We start from the raw sequence: 18477 nt of genomic DNA, 5'->3' as shown, positions 1-18477 counted from the left end.
CTTTCCCATTTAAACTTGGTGAAATTGGTTAACACCCAAATGGAACATTTAATTAACTTGTAAGTCCCTAGTAAAATGCGCAGCAACCACAGTTGCTGTGCTGTGTTGTGCAAATGGCAGAAAACAGCATGGAGCCATAATTATTAAAAATGACCTGCTGAGGCTCACTACCCCTACTCACAAATTGGCTGCCTAGTGCCATATACAACCTTTGCACTATGGCTGAGAGGTGTGGACATGCTGTCTAGCACAGGATTTGTTCTGGAAGTATACTCCTCCACTACACAATTCAAACCAAAACAGCACATTTAATTTACTTGTAGGTTGTTAGAAATGGGGGTCTCTTGTTGGCTACGGTTTGTACCTTTGTCCAAGTAGGGACCATTCTTCCCAGTCAGGGTAAGGGAGTTACACTCCTAAAATAACTCCTACTCACACTCTTGGTAGCTTGGCACGAACAATTAAGCTTATCTTAGAGGCAGTGTGTAAAGCATTTGCATATAACCAACAGTAATACAATGAAAGCACTCCAAAAGGACACCACACTAGTTTAGAAAAATATCCAATATTTTTATATATCCAAAACAAGACCAAAACGATAAAAAATCCAACATACAGTACTTTAGAAATATATACATTGCAAGATATCCTCAAAATTGCAGACTTACCTCAACAACACAGTTCGCACAAGTCAGTAGCTCTGTCCAAGGCTACCTCGATGCCGAGGCTAACAGTTTTAGCTAACCGCGTCGGTACAGGCAGGCAAAAGCGTGGACAGACTTGGTAACAGTACCTTTCTCATTGCGGCTGGCACGTTGGTGTGAGCCGGTTGTGGCAACCGTCGGGGTTGAGTTGCAAAATGGAAGCAGTGAAGGGTGCGGTGCCCTCTCGATGTGGTGCAGGCAGTGGCTCAGTCAATATCGTCCAGACGGTGTTGGTGAGACCAAGGCTTACGGTGCAGGGTGAGGCGGTGCTCAATGCAGTGCTGGCAGGTTGTGATGCAAGCAACAGAACCGATTTGTGACGGCTGGCGTTGGTCAGCCCAGACTGCTGTGTGGGATGAGGAGGTGTGTTGTGAAATTTATGAGCGGTGGCCCCAGCCATGATGCGGTCACAGGTGTCGAAGTCAGCAGCAGCAACGGCATCGGTAAGACCATGATGGCAAAGTGAAATGAGGCAGTGCGGTGCCCACAGGTCACGGTGCTAGAAACAGCTCGGTGGCGGTCGTCATCGTCGGTGAGACAAGGTATGTGGTGCGAGATGCGGATGGTGCCTTCTGCAATGCCGTCAGGACACAGAGCCAGTGACAGAATTGGGGACGGAGTCGGTTGCGTTTCCCTTCTCTGTGGTAACTGAAACAGCGGTTCCAGAAGCGGTACCCAGAGGTTTGTGAAGACTTTGCAGTCACTGAGACATCAGAACAAGAGGCACGCTCTACTTCAAGCCCCTGGAGATACTCACCTCAAGTAAAAGAAAGTTCAGTCCAGTCGTTTCACTGCCCAAAGCAGAAGCAGCAACTGCAGGCCAATCCAACAAAGCAACTACACAGCAAAGGGGCAGTAATCCTCCTGGTAGCTCTTCCAGCTCTTCTTCTTGGTAGGTTCCTTGATCCAGCGAGTTCTAAAATTCTGGAGTCTGGGCCCATATATTTATACTCAGAATCCCTTTGGTCTCTCAGGCAGAGAATGTCTGTGCTTAGTCCAAACCAGTTCTGTCCTCTCTGGCCCAGCTTTCTGGCAGGATGTGAAGACAGCATTGTGGAAGGCAGACCAGGCCCATTCAGGTGATAGGAAATCTCCTCCCTCTACTCTACATGCAGCCCAGGTCCATTCAGCCCAGCCCTGAAACTTCCAGACTCTCTGGAGCTACTGCACATCCCCAGACCCTGTCACTCCAAAGCCAGACAATATACATTCTAGCAGAGGAACACTGGATGGCTAAGCAAGGAAATACCTACTTTCTAAAAGTAGTAGTTTCAAACATAGAATGTAAAAATCACCCTTATTGAAAGATACAATTTAACATTTTGAGTTCAGGCATACTAAACTTTATTTTCCTAGCTTGTTCCCTGGGGAAGTTATGTTTATAAGATGTTATATGCAAACTACCCATTCTATCCCCTGGGAACAGATAGCCTTGCAATAATGAAAAACGAAATTGGCAATATTTCACTATCAGGACCTGCCCCACACATCAGGCATGTCCCACCTCTCACATACACTGCACCCTGCCCACAGGGGTACCTTGGTACTACCGTAGGGGTGACTCACATGTAAGAAAAAGGAAGGTTAGGGCCTGGAAAGTGGGTGCACTCGCCAAGTCAGCATGGCAGTACCAGTCTGGACACAGGCTATGCAATGGCAGGCCCGAGTTACATTTACAAGCTGCTTATGTGGGTGGCACAATTAGTGCTGCAGGTCCACTAGCAGCCTTTGATTTACAGGCCCTGGGCACACACAGTGCACTGTACTAGGGGCTGAATAGTAAATCAAATATGCCTATCATGGAATCACCAACTCATAACAACAATTTACAATGGGAGTCAAAACCGGGAGGTCAGACAGCAAAAAGACTGGGGAAACACGCCAAAAGATGCCAAGTCGAAAATAAGTCCCTAGTAAATTGTATGTCCCTAGGAAATTGGTGCAGCATGTTATTGTATCATCTTCTGGATATCCTTTTAAAGCCTGACTCATGCCTGCCTTGCAGCCTATGGGGCATATTATCAAGAACGGTGTTAAAATGATTGCAGCTTTAGCGGCAGGAAACTGCCACGAAAGTGGCGATAATGGGCTTGATAATATGCCCTTGAGAATTCCAATAGAAGCCATTGTTCTGTGAAATATGTCCCTCAGTGTGCTCTTTTAAACAACTATTTCGACCAGGCCTAATAATCCTTTTTCCAGGCCTAAATCTTCCTTTTTAATATATATCAGTCAAACCTCAGGTAGGCCCTAAACAGCCCATAGGGCAGGGTGCATTTTATTTGAAAAGTGGAACATGTACTTACTGAGAAGGTAGAGTGCACCTACTCCCTTCATTCAAGGCCGAGTGACTCCAAGGGCCAGCTGACTGAAGTCTTGTGTGAGCTACAGGGACATAATGAGCTCCATAGACCTTCCCACAACTGCCCAGCTGACCTGCAGCACTGGATCTGCCTGCACCTGCAGCAGGACCTGCCTGAACTCTGCTGGGGTGAGTTCCTGATCCACAAGTGGTGCCTCCCCAGGTCCTGGACCCTTGGCTGGAATCAGAGAGAGAACTCCTCCGGGTCTAATTAAAGGTTCTATCAAATCTGGCACGAAGCCGTGCAAACTCCTGCAAAGACCTGCAAGCTGCAGATCACTGAGAAAATATTGATACATACAATATGGAAACACAAAAATCTCTGAAATTAAATATCAAAAACAAAAATATCGACTTCCTATACTTAGCAAAACCACAAATATCGACAACACAAATATCATCCTATAGTTGGGCAGTTTCTCCACTGAAACAGTGTTGGTTAAGGGATACTCCGACCAACATTGAAATGATGTCCTAAATACTTCAAAAAATTCAAAACCTGCAAGACAGGGAAACTCTGCCAGATTCTCTCACCAAACCATTAACTCAAAAATATATACATCTCAACAACTTCCTGGTCAAGTAAAACTAAAGTTTCACCTAATACATACTTCTTAAAAAAACTTAAAAATATAAAATAATACTGAATTTAAAAAATACTCTCAACCTTGTATCTCTTTAAATAGACCTCAAACTATTAACTTAACTCTTAAACCCCCCAAAATATAAAATCACAATTAATTAATTAAAAACTCTCAAACTTCTATCTCTTCACAAAGACTTCCTACAAAACAAAACTATCACTTGAAAAATCAATAAAATGCCAGAGAAAAACAACTACCATACACCAACAAAGCAAAGTAATTATACATATATTATTGCAAATGTGTAAATGGACCAAAATAGCCAGTAAATATTAAGCTAACAACCACATTCTCTACAATACCACCACATTATCATTGAAAATAAAACAAATTTATTTTTTATTCAACATAAAAGAAAACACCTGCTCCACATTAGAACACTTCCAATGGAAAAGCTGCAAAACTGTGTGAAACATATTAACAGAACATACATGTAAGTATACAAAACATAAGTGATTGCATAATTTTACATATATATAAGAAACATGCACATTTTACATTAGTCTATATATTTATACTATTACGCTACCTTTAGATACAATGACTGATTCAAAAAACTACATCACCTCTCACAAAGGAAAGTAGTTACTAAATCACATGAGCTACACTTAAAGTTAAGAATGTGCATGAACAGAAAATATAAACTGGAAATGTCCCAAATATTAGTCTAATGCATGCTATGGGATGGCAACTACAAGAGATGATGTTGTAATTCATGTAAGAGAGCACACCCACCCCCAAAATACGACAGAAATAAAAGTAAGAGCAATACTAAAAGACATAAGAGAGGCAAGCACTAGTTCCCAGAAACCCACAACGCGGTGAACTCATCAGTTCGAACTCTGTATTATGAGTTGGGAGGATTGGCTTTCTGAAGCTTGCTGCCGAACCCTCGACACCATCAGCCAACTCCGAGTGCAGCAGCCATGGAGTGGGCCAATTAGGCTCTGGGAGACTCGGAGCACCACCAAAACTGCCCCCCCCAATTCCGAGTTGCTTTACAGATGGCGTGACCCTGGTGGTCCACCCACTGTATCTGAGATGGAGGAAAGAGAGGCATATAAGGCTGAAACTCAACTCAGCTCACCCTTACTCATCATCCAGCAACATGGAGCCATAGTGCACAGCCTGCCATTGCTCTTCCTCCTCGACTACCTATAAAATCTAGTCTGTCATGGATGAAATTGGTGATAAATTACACAACCACCTGTTGCCTTTGACTCCTCTGCAAAACAATGCACTGCCATGGATCTAGCAAGGGAGGTGGGGTCGTACATTAGATACCCAAGCACACATAAATTATCACGGCTGAAAAGAATCGGTATATGTAGATTTGTAGTGAGGTGATAATTCCAAGCCACACTATTTCTGTGGCATGAGAAGAAAAACCTGTAGTGACTGTAAGTCCGATTTTCGTTACGTTTACTTTACTTTGCGGAAAGAATTCCAATCTGTATTAGATGAATGCTTGAGCCGCCGATACGCGTACTCCCCTCCTCATGCCGGACTCCAAAATGCGAGTCAGACATATACCGATACCGATTCTTTTCAGCCGTGATCAAGTCGCATGTACTACCTACTGAGGCGACGAAACACGTGTTGGCTTGGGAACTGCATACTGACTGAAAACATGAAGATCCATTAAAAATAGAAAGAAAGAAACAGAAAAAAATGGATTGAATTTTTTTTTTGTACCTTACATGTTACTACGTTATGAAAATTCTCAGTGATAATTTATGTGTGCTTGGGTATCTAATGTACGTTTCATTGTTGCTTCAGCCACAAATTTTAGAGAGGCGGGTGGTTCTCTCTAACCTTTAAGCACCATTACAATTAGAGTTATTATTTGTAATATTTGGTGGATTTACCTTTAGGCGCCTTTACCTATCACCTATACCACCATTTCCATTGTTACTACAAGGGAGGTGTGGTCCTCGAGTAATTTACACATATAAAGAGACCCTGTCTGGGATTGTCTTTTATCAATCATCACAAATACATCTGTAGGATTCCCTCCTAGGCCAAAACACTGGTACTGCAAAGGTACACTGCATGTAAATGGACATGTGGTTACAGATTATGTACACTGATAGTGATGTGTGCATTTGTTTATGTCCCACAACACCACCTCTACAACAATATCACACCGATTAATCTCTGTCACACATACCTTCACTTGATTTCAATGTCACTACTGATCTTCACTTATAATACTGCTTACCATGACTCAAATGTTGCTAAAATGACTTTGAACAGACTACAACTACCATGAGGCCCTGTCACCCCAGCACTAACCAAGAAGCTCGACTCCTTTTTCCCCTTCTCATTTGTCTCCCATGTCACTACTGAAGTTCACTACTCATGCAGCTTACCATGACTCAAAGATTGCTAATGGGACATTGAACTGACTACAACTACCAGGAGACCTTGCCACCCCAACACTAACCGAGATGCTAGCCTCCTTTGGCCCCTTCTCATTTGTCTCCCATGTCACTACTGAGGTTCACTACTCATGCAGCTTACCATGACTCAAATGTTGCTAAAGTGACATTGAACTGATTAGAACTCCCATGAGGTCCTCTCACTCGAACTATAACCCAGATGCTATAGTGAATGTGACACACTTACAATGCACACATCCTAGGTTTTGTTGTGATGTAAAAGAAACATCTGAATATATGTGTCAGAAAGTCACACACACCATATCTTTTACAACTAGGAATTAGACCCTCACACATCCCCCACATGAAAAGTCAATGTCAGTCAATGGGATCACATTGAATCAGTGTGAGAACCATTCCAAGGACACAATGGTAACACTTTCTTCAGGATAGCTAGGGCTCTATCAGGGAGAACCTTGAAAGGCTGGGGCCCTGGGGGACAGTACAATTTGCACATGCCTAACAAACTCCATGTGCACTGGACCAGGGAACTGAAGTATATCAGGGACAACCAATAGCATAACCAAGTGATGTGCATGTGTAGGCAATGGGGAAGAGCAACTTAGGAAAGCAAACACAGCACCAATAGCATGTGGTACAAATCTAGATAAAGTAGATGTAAGGTACAAACTGCAAAATAGACACATGTCCATGCAGAATCACACAAAGGGATGCCAAGTTAACACCCTCCATGTGTGGGTACACAAATATCTAACTAGAACATAACAAAAACATATCCAACCTACATTATAAGGAGACGTGCCACCAGAATTATGTGGACAGTGGCCAGGCAAAGCTGAAATACCACATAATATGTCACCCAATGCAATGTCTGCCCCATTTGGATGTCAACCCACATAGACATACATCCAATGTTTTCCCTAGTCCTGCCTAACTTCTGCACTGGCTCCAAGGGTACATAATGCTAACCACATAAACTGGATCAGCAATCATAGATCAAACAAACAAATCTGTACTCACACATCACTAACTATACCAGAACATCAAATAAAAATGTAATGGCTGGACCAATGTATTCTATAACAGGATACATTTTAGTCAAACTCGAATAACCCATCAAGGGAAACAAAGGCCAATGGTGAGTCCATGGTATGCAAATGTGCCAAAGCACAAGGTTGTGAGGTATAACTTGCCCTTACTGACACTGCCAGGGAACCTCCTCACAAAGGGACATCCATTGGGCACAGCAGGCACCTTGAAAAGGGTACTTGGATAGAGGGGGCAGAGGTTTAGGGAGGGGGTTTCTTCTTAGAGGGGGATTCTTGGGTTTGAGACTGTTTGGGGTCAGTTCAGGGGTTTATTTTATTTTATTCTCTTTAGGTCTGTGTTTAGGGGATGGGGAGGCTGTTTTCAAGGGGTGGAGTGGGAAGTGGAAGGGATGGGATTGGATGTGGAAGAGGTTTTTGGGACTTTGGGTAGTCGGGTTTCAGAGGGTTAACCACAAACAAGGGAGATATGGGGAAAATGAGTAGGGTGTTCAGTATGAAGTTCAGATTGGAAATAAGAGGGAGTTGAAGAGTGTGCTGGGTCTGCTGTTTGCACTGTGTGTTGTGGTGGTGGCTGTTGTGTGGGTGACTGTGAGCCTATGCGTTTTTTAGTTGGCATTGTTGTGGATGTGCTAGGTGTTTTGGAGGGGTCTGTGGCTGTAGATATGATGTCTGCGGGTATGGGTCAGTTTGTGTTTGTGAGGTGCCTACAGGTATGGATGTGTCTGTGGAGGGGGCAGTGTGTATTGTTGTGGTGTCTGCAGCTATGGCTGTGTCTGTGGAGGGGCAGTGTACATTGGTGTGGTGTCTGCAGGTATGGGTGTGTCTGTAGAAGGGGAAGTATGTGTTGCTCTGGTGACGGCAGCTATGTTGGGGTGGTGAGAGAGGTTAGTGTCTGCTCTGTGCATGATTGTTTGAGTGACTTGGATGTTTTGTGCTTGTGTATGGTGCTTGGGTCTGTTGAAGTGTATGCCTGGTTAGGTGTGTGTGTGCTTGGGATAGGTTTGGAAAAAGGGAATATGGATTTCGAAGGGGCAGGAGGGGGGGTGAAATGTTGGAATGGTTAGAGGGCTGCCATGAGGGAGAAGGGCAGAACCTAAGAATATCTTTGTAGACCAGACATTGGAGTGTGAATGCTTCCAGAAAGGCAACCATCTGGGTCATCCGGATATTTGGCCCCTGAATGGCATTCAGCCATGCAGTCTGACCCACAGAGATACTCCTCAGGGGGTCAATAGTCTCCTCACTCAGGGCAACGGAGCTAACAGGGGCAGGGGCTAAGATGCCTGCAGGCGATCAAACTGGGGGTGGCGGACAAGGATAAAGGTGGAACTGCTCCTGTTGGGTTTGCCACCACATCAGAGTGTCCTCGGGGAATGTCTCAGAAGACTATAAGATGTTGATGTTGTCCTCCGGGGCACTCCTTTCAACCTCCTGGTCACTGGGTCCCTACGTGTCCGATTTCTCACATCTGAAACAGCCGTGACCAACTGTGTCCCCACTGACGTCGGCCCCCTCTCCTCCACTTGCCCTGGGTGTCTCTAAAATGACATAGATTATGGGTTTTTGCAGCAGCATTTCCACACGTGAGCATCATAAATTCACAGAAAACATTGAAAAAGCCAACATATCACACCATCTTCATGGTTCACTCCATAGATTTCCAGGTTAACGTGAGTACATGCATTCATGCTACATGACCTGCAAACAGCTGGGTTCACTCATGTCAGAACTCAAGACTGGCCCTAATGTATGGATGGAATTCTCTATACTTCCTTATGTCCATACTAGGATAGTTGATCAACTTTAATCCTTTGGCATTTGGTATATACCAGTGTAAAAAGATGCAACCAAATAGGATGCATACAATTTGGAGATTTGCACAATGCTCACACAATGTCCATATTCAAAATGATCTACCTATCCCTCAACTCAAAACACATCAATATGTCCTTAAGGTCAAGTTGAACATCAATGTACCATCAATTTGTGTTGTGGCAGGCATCATGTCTCATACAAAATCTCATTACACACTGATGACACTTTGGACTCCAAATTACATAATCTGACCATTATCTGAAAAGTCTATAGAAATTTCAAAACATGTAGTTTAGATATGTATCATTTTCACAGATAAAGTTAAATGAAAACATTGAGGTACAAACATTTGGGGCTGATAAACTCTGATTTCACACAGCACAAGACTCCACACAGCCAAAGGAACATCCCCAATCCTGCTTGGTACAGGGGATGAAGCCAGTCACAGATTGTATATCCACAAGCCAATACACCTTTGAAGGGGTTAGATGTCACTGAAGATCTATAACATGAAGATGTGGGATCACTAGAGTCACAATGGGCAGGCACATAACACCACAGATTGGTATTGCATACTCAGATTGGCTTGAAAGGATTAGTGTAGACACTCACACAGGTTCCCCACAGTTCTACACCTCACTCACTCATGCATGTCACATATCAGTGAATGAGTGTTTAAGAACGCTATTGCAGATGAACCATGAACTGGCAAATACAAACTGGCCAACATGTAGGCACTAATACTGATGGCACCAGTGATGTTTGCATCCTCATTTCACTGTATAAGCACTACTTATCAATGGGAACTGTTGTACAGTCACTGTATGTACTGTGAACTCTATGTCACGTCACATGCAATAGGGTCACCATCAAATGAGAGCCAGTAGTGAGGGTACATCAATTCTCAGACAAGCATGACTAGTCTGTGTTGTACAATTGTCACCCAGATTCACTGAGAACAATGATTACTCACTCCACACAGCAGGATCTACTCAAAATGTGAGAATTGGATGTTGACAGAACTCTGCTTTCTTCCAGGTCAGAAAGTCAATAACCACAGCACAGCAGCATGTAGCTACTACCACACTTACACCAACAATGACTTAACTTGTGTATGGCACATGGACCACTACTAATCTTGACTTACACATGTCTACCTGTCATACACTAAGGGCCTTATTTACAACAAAGTGACTCAGCGCGATGGCACAACCCATCCTGCTGTGCCTCACTGGGTCACTTACAAAGCACAGGGATGCATCATAAGTACTATAATATGACGGATCCCTGTGCGACACCCTGCACTGGTGCACAATCGGCTGCCATGCACCAACGCAGGCACCCTTGCAGCATGGGAGATTGTTTTATTAGGCAGGAAGGAACACCTTGCAGCACACATAGAAAGAGGAAAAAACAAGGAGAAATTAAAATAATTCTCCTTGTTGCACCACATACTGACGCATTTCCAGGTTTATGATTTCTCATAAATCTGGAAATGCAGCAGAAGCTATGGGTGTTGCATGAGAACAACCACAACAACACCCATGGCATGCCCCTTCCATGCAAAGTGCGTGTAAAGGGGCCATATTTACAGGGACATGAAAAGCCATGCAGGGTGGCTATACGTGTCCGTGTAAATATGGGGCAGCAAGGTGCACCACCGATGCATCACAAAAAGTGAAGCACAGCGGCGCAAGGGGATTTTAAATAAGCCCTGAGGTTGGCAGAGTAACATGTATGCCTGTGGCCAGGACTTACACCCTTGTTGCTGGTGTTGGGCTCTCAACTGCCCATCAAGATCCGGGTAGGCCAACACCAGTAACCGGGCCATCAGGGGGATCATGGTCCTTCATGCACCCATTTAATGTTGGGAGGACTTCCCCAGCTAGGCCTCTGTAATTTTCAGGGTCCAGCACTGCAGGTCCTCCCACCTCTTCCTGCAGTGGACCCTTGGCCAATTGTAGACCCCCAGGGTCCACACCTGCCAGGGAATGGCTTTCCAAATGGCCTTCTTCTGATGGGCGTTGACCTGTATAGATGCAATAGATGAAGAAACAGATTGTTACTGGAAGTTTGAGGAGAACTGTAAGGTTGATTCACATCATGTTGGCATCTAGCATAAGACTTCATCAAGAGTCAACATTTTACATGTGTCCATGTCACATGCTACGCACAACTAAAGCATGGGTACACACTTTGGTGGTCATATGATGACTAACCTCATCCCTGGTCATGACCTACACTGTCTAGGGCAGCCCACTAACAGAATGTAGGCCTGGCCCATCCTACATGGAATGTGATTTGAGGTACCATGACACACAACACGCCATTTGGACCTTCAGAAGGGTAAACTACCTGTGCATGACTGTCCAGACACCATTCCTGCCAGGCCAATTGCATTGATGCATATGGTCTATGTAGGCAAGTACCATAATATGCAAACATCCTAAGAGTAAGACACATGGTAAAGGCTGATATGTGTGACCCTGAGGGCTACCCCTCTGGGGGCTGCTTGGACATTTGTACTTATTTGAGGAGCTTAGTAAGTCTACATAGGTTTGCGTGGTATCTACCGGCATAACCAGACACCCCTTTTTCCACATGAGGCACTGTAAACGGGACGACTATAAATATGTCTTTGTATGTTTTGAATGAATGGGAATATTGTAGACAAGCAGATGACTAACATTTCTGAATATCTTCAACAGTAACCCACTATCTATACTGTTAATGTCTCAGGTGTGCAATAGCCTTACAGTGTAAGTAACACCACTAGAAAAGTGTCAACAGACCTGATTTAGTAAAGGGACAGTCATTATTGACAGACACACATTGCCACTGTTGGAAAGAAGTATCAAGTCAGGGATCACCTCAGTCACCATGCCTCATAGTATCCATGTAACAGATATCAGGGCTACTTGTGGGACAGATCACTCTTTCTGGGAACCTCCATGAATAAGCAGGTCTACAGGGACATAACCCTGTGCATCATTTCTTCTGCCACAGTAACTCTGGCCCAGGCTGTGCCATGGCCCAGACTGCCCACAAATCAATATCAGGCCTTGCTCTCCGCAGGCTGAGGCTACTTATTCCACATGAACCTCACTTTACTATCCAAATCAATACCGAGATTGCACACGTTTGCCCATTCCATATGTGAACAAATGTTTGTTTGGCACTCTGAAGGGGTATGAGAGGTATTTTTACCTTCCAGACAACTGTTTTACAAAATCTGATATTTGCTGAGTGATAAGTGGGACAATGAACTTGGCTAACATCATCCTCAACTGGTTTAACAGTATACAGATGGGGCTCATGCTGTGAACCAATACATAATAATTCACATATGCCATGGTGTTACTTCAGAAATCATTGTAGCTACTGTACTCAGAGACACATTGGAGCCTAGGGGAACAGAAAGGAATACGTTGAAAAGAGTAAGTAAATGTATTTGAAAATAGTTACCTGTTCCTCTGGTGAGCCATAGAGCTGAGAATACAGGGGAAGGACCTCATCTATTAGGGTTTCTAATTACTCTGTAGGGAAGGGACCGGGCCCTCTCCCCTGTAGTGTGTGACATTATTTCTCCCGGAGGATAAAAACAGCAGCTATAATGGAGGAGGTAATGATAGCAGCAGTGTCAGAAGGCAAGTCAATCAATCAAACCAAAGCAATAAGGCGTTTGTTAAGAGCAACTACTCACCCGTAAGGGTCTCAAGGCGCTAGGGGTGGGGGGCTGCAGGTTCCAGTCCATCAAGGAGGGGGTCTGTCGAAGAGCCAGGTTTTGAGGTTTCTTGCGAAGATGGGGAGCGATATTGTCTGTCTGAGGTGGAGCGGAAGGGCGTTCCAGGCTCTGGCCGGGAGGAAGGAGTAAGTGTGGCCTCCCAAACTGGTCTTTTTGGTGAAGGGGACCTCGGCGTAGGAGAGCTGAGCTAATCGTAGGGTCCTTTGAGGTGCGTGGAATTTGAGTCGGCTGTTCAGGTATGCTGGTCCGGTGTCATGGAGTGCCTTGGGTGCTTGGGTGAATATCTTGAAGGTGATTCTAGCCTCAACGGGGACCCAGTGGAGTGTGCACAGGTGCTGGGAGATGTGGCAGTGTTTGGCAGGTGGAGGACAAGCCTTGCAGCGGCATTCTGGATGTTCTGTAGCTTGCGGGTGAGGTATTTGTTTATTCCAACGTAGAGTGCGTTGCCATAGTCGAGTCTGCTGGTGACCAGGGTGTGAGTGACAGTCTTTCTGTGTTCGAGGGGGATCAATTTAAAGGTCTTATGTAGGAGGTGGAGAGTGTGGAAGCAGTGTGGAAACTAGCTGCAATAGCTGTTAGTATCAGCTGAAGCCATTTTGTTTGTGGCAGCCAATTTAGTTAGCCATGTGCTCGCTATGTGCTTTCTACGTCCTCACTATTGCCTGCCCTTGTGTTCTGCTTGTGTCATCTATTTGAGTTAGCTCCTTCAGCACTGAGCCAGAGCCTTGCACATGCTCAGAAAGACCTGTAGCTGCCAGAATGCACCTGCTCTTAGTGTATAACTGTCAGGCTGTTTTTACTGATGTAAGGAGAAATGTCTCCCCTCCCACTTTGTTGCGCAAGCAATTTGTGCATACCCATATTAGTCAATAACTATTCTTGTATGTGCCAGTACTTCCCCTTGGTCTCATACGGACTATGCAACAAATGTATATATAAGACCCATGTTCTCTGTACACCTTAGACTGTCTCATTACAGTGGCCTGAGGGTACCGTATTGAAGCAGTCTCCCTCATGTGATGTCAGTCTCCCTCATGTGAGGTTAATAAACTTGTGTTTTACTATTCCAGCTTCCGTGCTAATCGCTTCTTTGTTGGTTTAAGGACCAGGTGCATCAGTGAACCCCTTAAAAGGATTTTGATTTCTACAAATTGGTGCCCGACGTGGACCTCATCGGAGAAGCAGCTATTCAAGGGAGTGGTCTTGACGGAAGACAGAAATCTACTGAGGAGGACAGGATAGGAATCTACTGAGGAGGTACCCTGCACAAGGAGAATCTTTGTCTTTGCAGACAACGTATTTTTCAATTTTCCCGTTCTGACCCTCCAGGTGTTAGCTGCTCCCGACTGAGATTTTCTTTGGTGTGAGTATTTTAAAAAGACCGTTAGGTCACTTAGAACTTGGCAGAGGAAGCTGGAGACTTTGGTTTGGTAAGGTTGCTGTGGCAACACTTTGGGAATTAGCTCGGCCAAGATTTTGGTTTGTTTGTTTGTTTTCTGCAGCAAATGAAGGCAGGTAATGAGGAGATTTTGCTCTAAATTTTGAAAACTTGAACGGCACACATTGAGTTAATTGCCCCTTGGTGACTAATATTGTATATGCTACAATATTCTTGGCATGCCTGTTTTTAGCACACTTCGTAGAAAGTGTTGCTGTCTCGGAGGTACCAATATGGATATAGGAAGTACTCAGCTGATTCCCCTAGAGGGCATACCTAAATAGGTTGCTGTCTATTAAAAAAGGTATTTCTTCCATGCTGACTAGTACAACATGGAACAAAATATATATATATATTAAAAGGATCCGGATCTGCGCACGTAGTAAAATTCATAAGCTGTGACATGGAGCGCTTTTGAGTGTTCTGTCAGCCCAACTGGTAATTTGGTGTATTATTGGAAAAGGTCTGAGGCGCGAGCCTGTCTTTTTGAACATGGCAGTCTTTTGGCTGTGTATTTGTCTTGGTGTAATCTCTGTACCTTTTTTTGAGAGGGGTACTTTCGTTTGTAAATATGACTTACAATTGGTATTTACAAATGGTTTGGTTTGAGTATAGTCTGTGGGCTATCTCTTGCTTTGTCCTAAGTGTTGATGTGTGGGTTAATTGTTTTTTTTGTTGTTGTATGTGGTTGTGGACTGACATACTTGTGAAGTACTTGTTTTAGTAATTAGACTATGTTTTTTGTGTGAGAATGGCTTGCTTTAAACAAGCAGTGTGGTGTGTTCTGAGTGTATGACCCCCTTCTTGAAAATGTCTGGAATGAGCTCAATTTGTTTGTTGTTGTTATTCTGTTATGCAAATGCCATTGAAAGAATTACATTTTAAAATTCAAGAAATGAATTATGTAAAATATGCTAAATAGCTGCACGCTACCATTAAAGTGAAAAAAGTAAGAAACGATAGATGTGTGACAATTGCGACAATGGTAAAGATAAATTAGAATTCACACTCAATAGGAATAATATAGGCCTCATAGAAAGGAAGAAAAAATGAAATTGTGTGCTTTACACACCTAGGACTCTATACAAAATGTTACAGCATTATCGTTAGATATTAATATTAAAAGACATTCACATTATCGGAGTAACTAGTTGCTGTAAAATAAAAGCGCCTCTTTTGTACCACATTACAAAACAATAGATTTTGACTGGCTTGAAAGGCCTGAGTTTTAAATAGATTAAACCGTGTTCACATTCCAGCACCAGAAAGAGAGTCTTTCTTTTTGCAGCTGTTCAAAGCTGTCTGTACCGAAGGAAGCTGTCTGAACAGCAGAGGTTAGAAATGTTTTGCAAACTTTTTCAGGACATTTCAATACAGTAAAAGGGGGTTTCTCCTGAAAAAGCTTAAGATGTTGACGCCTGCTGTTCGTAAAAAGCACAGCTGAGTAAACAACACATGGCTGGCCACAACGCTACAGATCAGGCTGTGGGAACTAGGGTTTAAATTAGTACAGCATGATATGAAGGCGTCCGTTAAAAGACAGCTGATTTTAAAAGTTAGAATTGCAGTTTTATTATTTGGGATAAAATAGAAAGGATTAAAAGTGTAGGATTTTTTTTTCCTGTTGCTTTTTACATAAGTACATTTGTGAATCTGATGGTAAAATAATTACTGCCCTTTCAAAAGTGGCGCAAGCTATTTTAGGTTTCAGTAAAGCTTCTGTGCTTTGTGTTATAAATAAATGCATTTAAAGGCAAAAGGAAAGGAATGCGGCTTGCTTTTTATATGTGAGAACATCAAAAGGGCTGGTGATCAAAAAAGAAATTTGACTATATGAAAAAAAACATGTTTTAATAAAAAATAATTGCACTAAAATCGTTTTTGATCTTTGGAATGTTTAATAATCATACTGTGAAATATAAGTTCCTAGCATCAAAGTTGAATTTAAGCAGCACTTTACAACAATTTGGGGAGTGAATTGTGAAATTTCACTTTACCCAGGCATATAAAAACTCATTTTTTAAGAGTGTACCTTATATATTTTTGATCCCCCACCCCTGGGATATCTAGGGGAGACCCTGGGGGTCCCTAATATGCAAAAACATTGTAGGTTATCAATTTTAAGTGCCCCTACCACCAAAGTCGAATTTGGGCAGAATTTACTTTTTAAAAAACAATTCTGCCACTTAGGGCAGTTTTGAAGCTGATCTCAGGCACCAGCAATGCACGCATGCAAGTATAGAACAAGCAACTGACCTCTAAACTGCTAGAAAGCACACAACACACTGCGCACAAATAAAAAGGAGTATAAAAAAAAACAGCAGAAGTTATTATCTTTCCTTTAAAATTGTTAGCACACAGGTACGGAATAGGACAGCCTTTCAGCTTGATTCTCCAGAGTTGCTTTGAATTGGAAAGACCGCATGGAATAGCCTTACTGAGAGCGGACAACAGGTTTAAGGGTCACAAGCCAAGGTCTCTTTTTAGACCTGACCAGCCCTACTGAACGTGAAATTTCCACGCTGGGAGCCACTGTGACAGTACGTGATTTCTCATTACACTATGAAAGCTTGTAACTACATTTAAAAATGGAAAAATTGACTTAGTTGTCTCAATACACTAATGGCCCTGATTAAGCCTTCCTGGAACAAGATTGGACACCATAGATCTGTTTTAGGTAACATTGGCTAAAGGAAATATTGCATATTCTGATAGGAAAACATGGGGATATCACTGTTTTCTTGCGCAATAATACAAGTGTAGGAGATATGCAGGTGGGGTTTATCCTATTAAATAACATTATCAAGGGATAGTAGCATCTGTATGCCACATGCAGAGAATTGCTCTGCCATGTATATAGAACAAATGCTTTTAGTTTAAAGATTACTGTGCAAGGGCTGAGATAAGGAGGCAATGGGATTTAGTTTGCATTCATGCACCCTCTTGTTACACTAGTACAATTTCTAAAGGAATTGGTAGTTGGTTATTAATGTTTTCTAGCTAGCTCAATGTGTTATTTACCTCCTACAAGTTTATTTGTGCCCACTTGCCAAAACTAGGGGTAGAGAGTGTTGACAGAAGTTTACCTGTTCAAGGTTACCTACTGTGGCATGGGGAGGAGATTAGGGAGATTAGCTTCTGGGCAAATTAAGGGTAAGCAAAGGTATGTGCTCTCTCTCTCTCTCTCTCTCTCTCTCTCTCTCTCTCTCTCTCTCTTTTTCTCACTCTCTCTTGAGCCTGTCTAAGCTGTCTAGGAACGGCCATGAGACATTTAAATGGCTATTCTGTACTGCTGTTTTAAAATTGTTAGAATTAATAAAATGAATAAATAATGATGCCATGTTATTGCCCATCCTGTCTGATGAAATTATGAAAGGACGAGTAGTCTAGGTTGCTGTTCCTTTATTTGACCTTTAAAGGGGAACTATATGTGGGTAGTTTTTGTTCTAAAATTCTCAGGTGATAACACCATTATTGTATATGTTATTCTCATGCTACATACAGTTTTGCAAAGGCATTACTAGTCTGTGTAATTGCGCTGACAGCCCTTATATTGAGGTTTTGTTAGTTATTGATTGATTGTTTGATAGGCTTTATTTCGATATATGAATATCTTAAAAGCTTTACAACAAGTAAAAATAGTCACAGTTATTACAATATATACAAAAGAGAAAATAAAAACAGTGACATGATCCAATAAAATACAGTTAAAAATAGAATTAAATTGAGACTGACAGCCTTTTTACACGACCACTTTAGAAATTTTGACACCCCACAAACCACCAAGGTGGATGTGTCGGACTATAAGATGCGTAGGGCCACAATGTGCTGGCGAGTACCTAAAAGTCTACACAGTGGTTTGAGCCAGCGCCTCCTAGGTGTACAATAATCTGGGCATTCAAAAAGAATATGTGCCACCGTCTCGACCCGCGTGGGACAAAGAGCTCAGAAGGGGGAGGACTGGAGGGATGATTTCCACCGGGCTGTTAGGTCGCCTACAGGTAAAGTCCCCACTCTAAACTTGAAGTACAAGGCCTGGTCAAAGGGAATGCGAATCATGTCGAGATATGGTTGTTAGGCCACCACGTCTTTAATCCTCAAAAAGGCTGCGGTGGAATTGCAATGACGTGGATCGACAGTGAGCTTATAGGAGACCCATTCCCAATACAATTTCTTTATCGTGGCTTTAGGTGGGGCAGATCGAGTGACCCAAGCTTCACCAAGACCCAGCTCCCCTAAGAGGCATTTAACGTCCCTTAACCATTTGATCCTATGCCAGCCCCCCTTTGCCATAACCTCGGACAGTGCCTCAGAGTAA

This window comes from Triturus cristatus, chromosome 6 (assembly GCF_964204655.1).
Source record: "Triturus cristatus chromosome 6, aTriCri1.1, whole genome shotgun sequence".
Taxonomy (NCBI): Eukaryota; Metazoa; Chordata; class Amphibia; order Caudata; family Salamandridae; genus Triturus; species Triturus cristatus.
Note: the sequence above shows the minus strand (reverse complement) of the source record.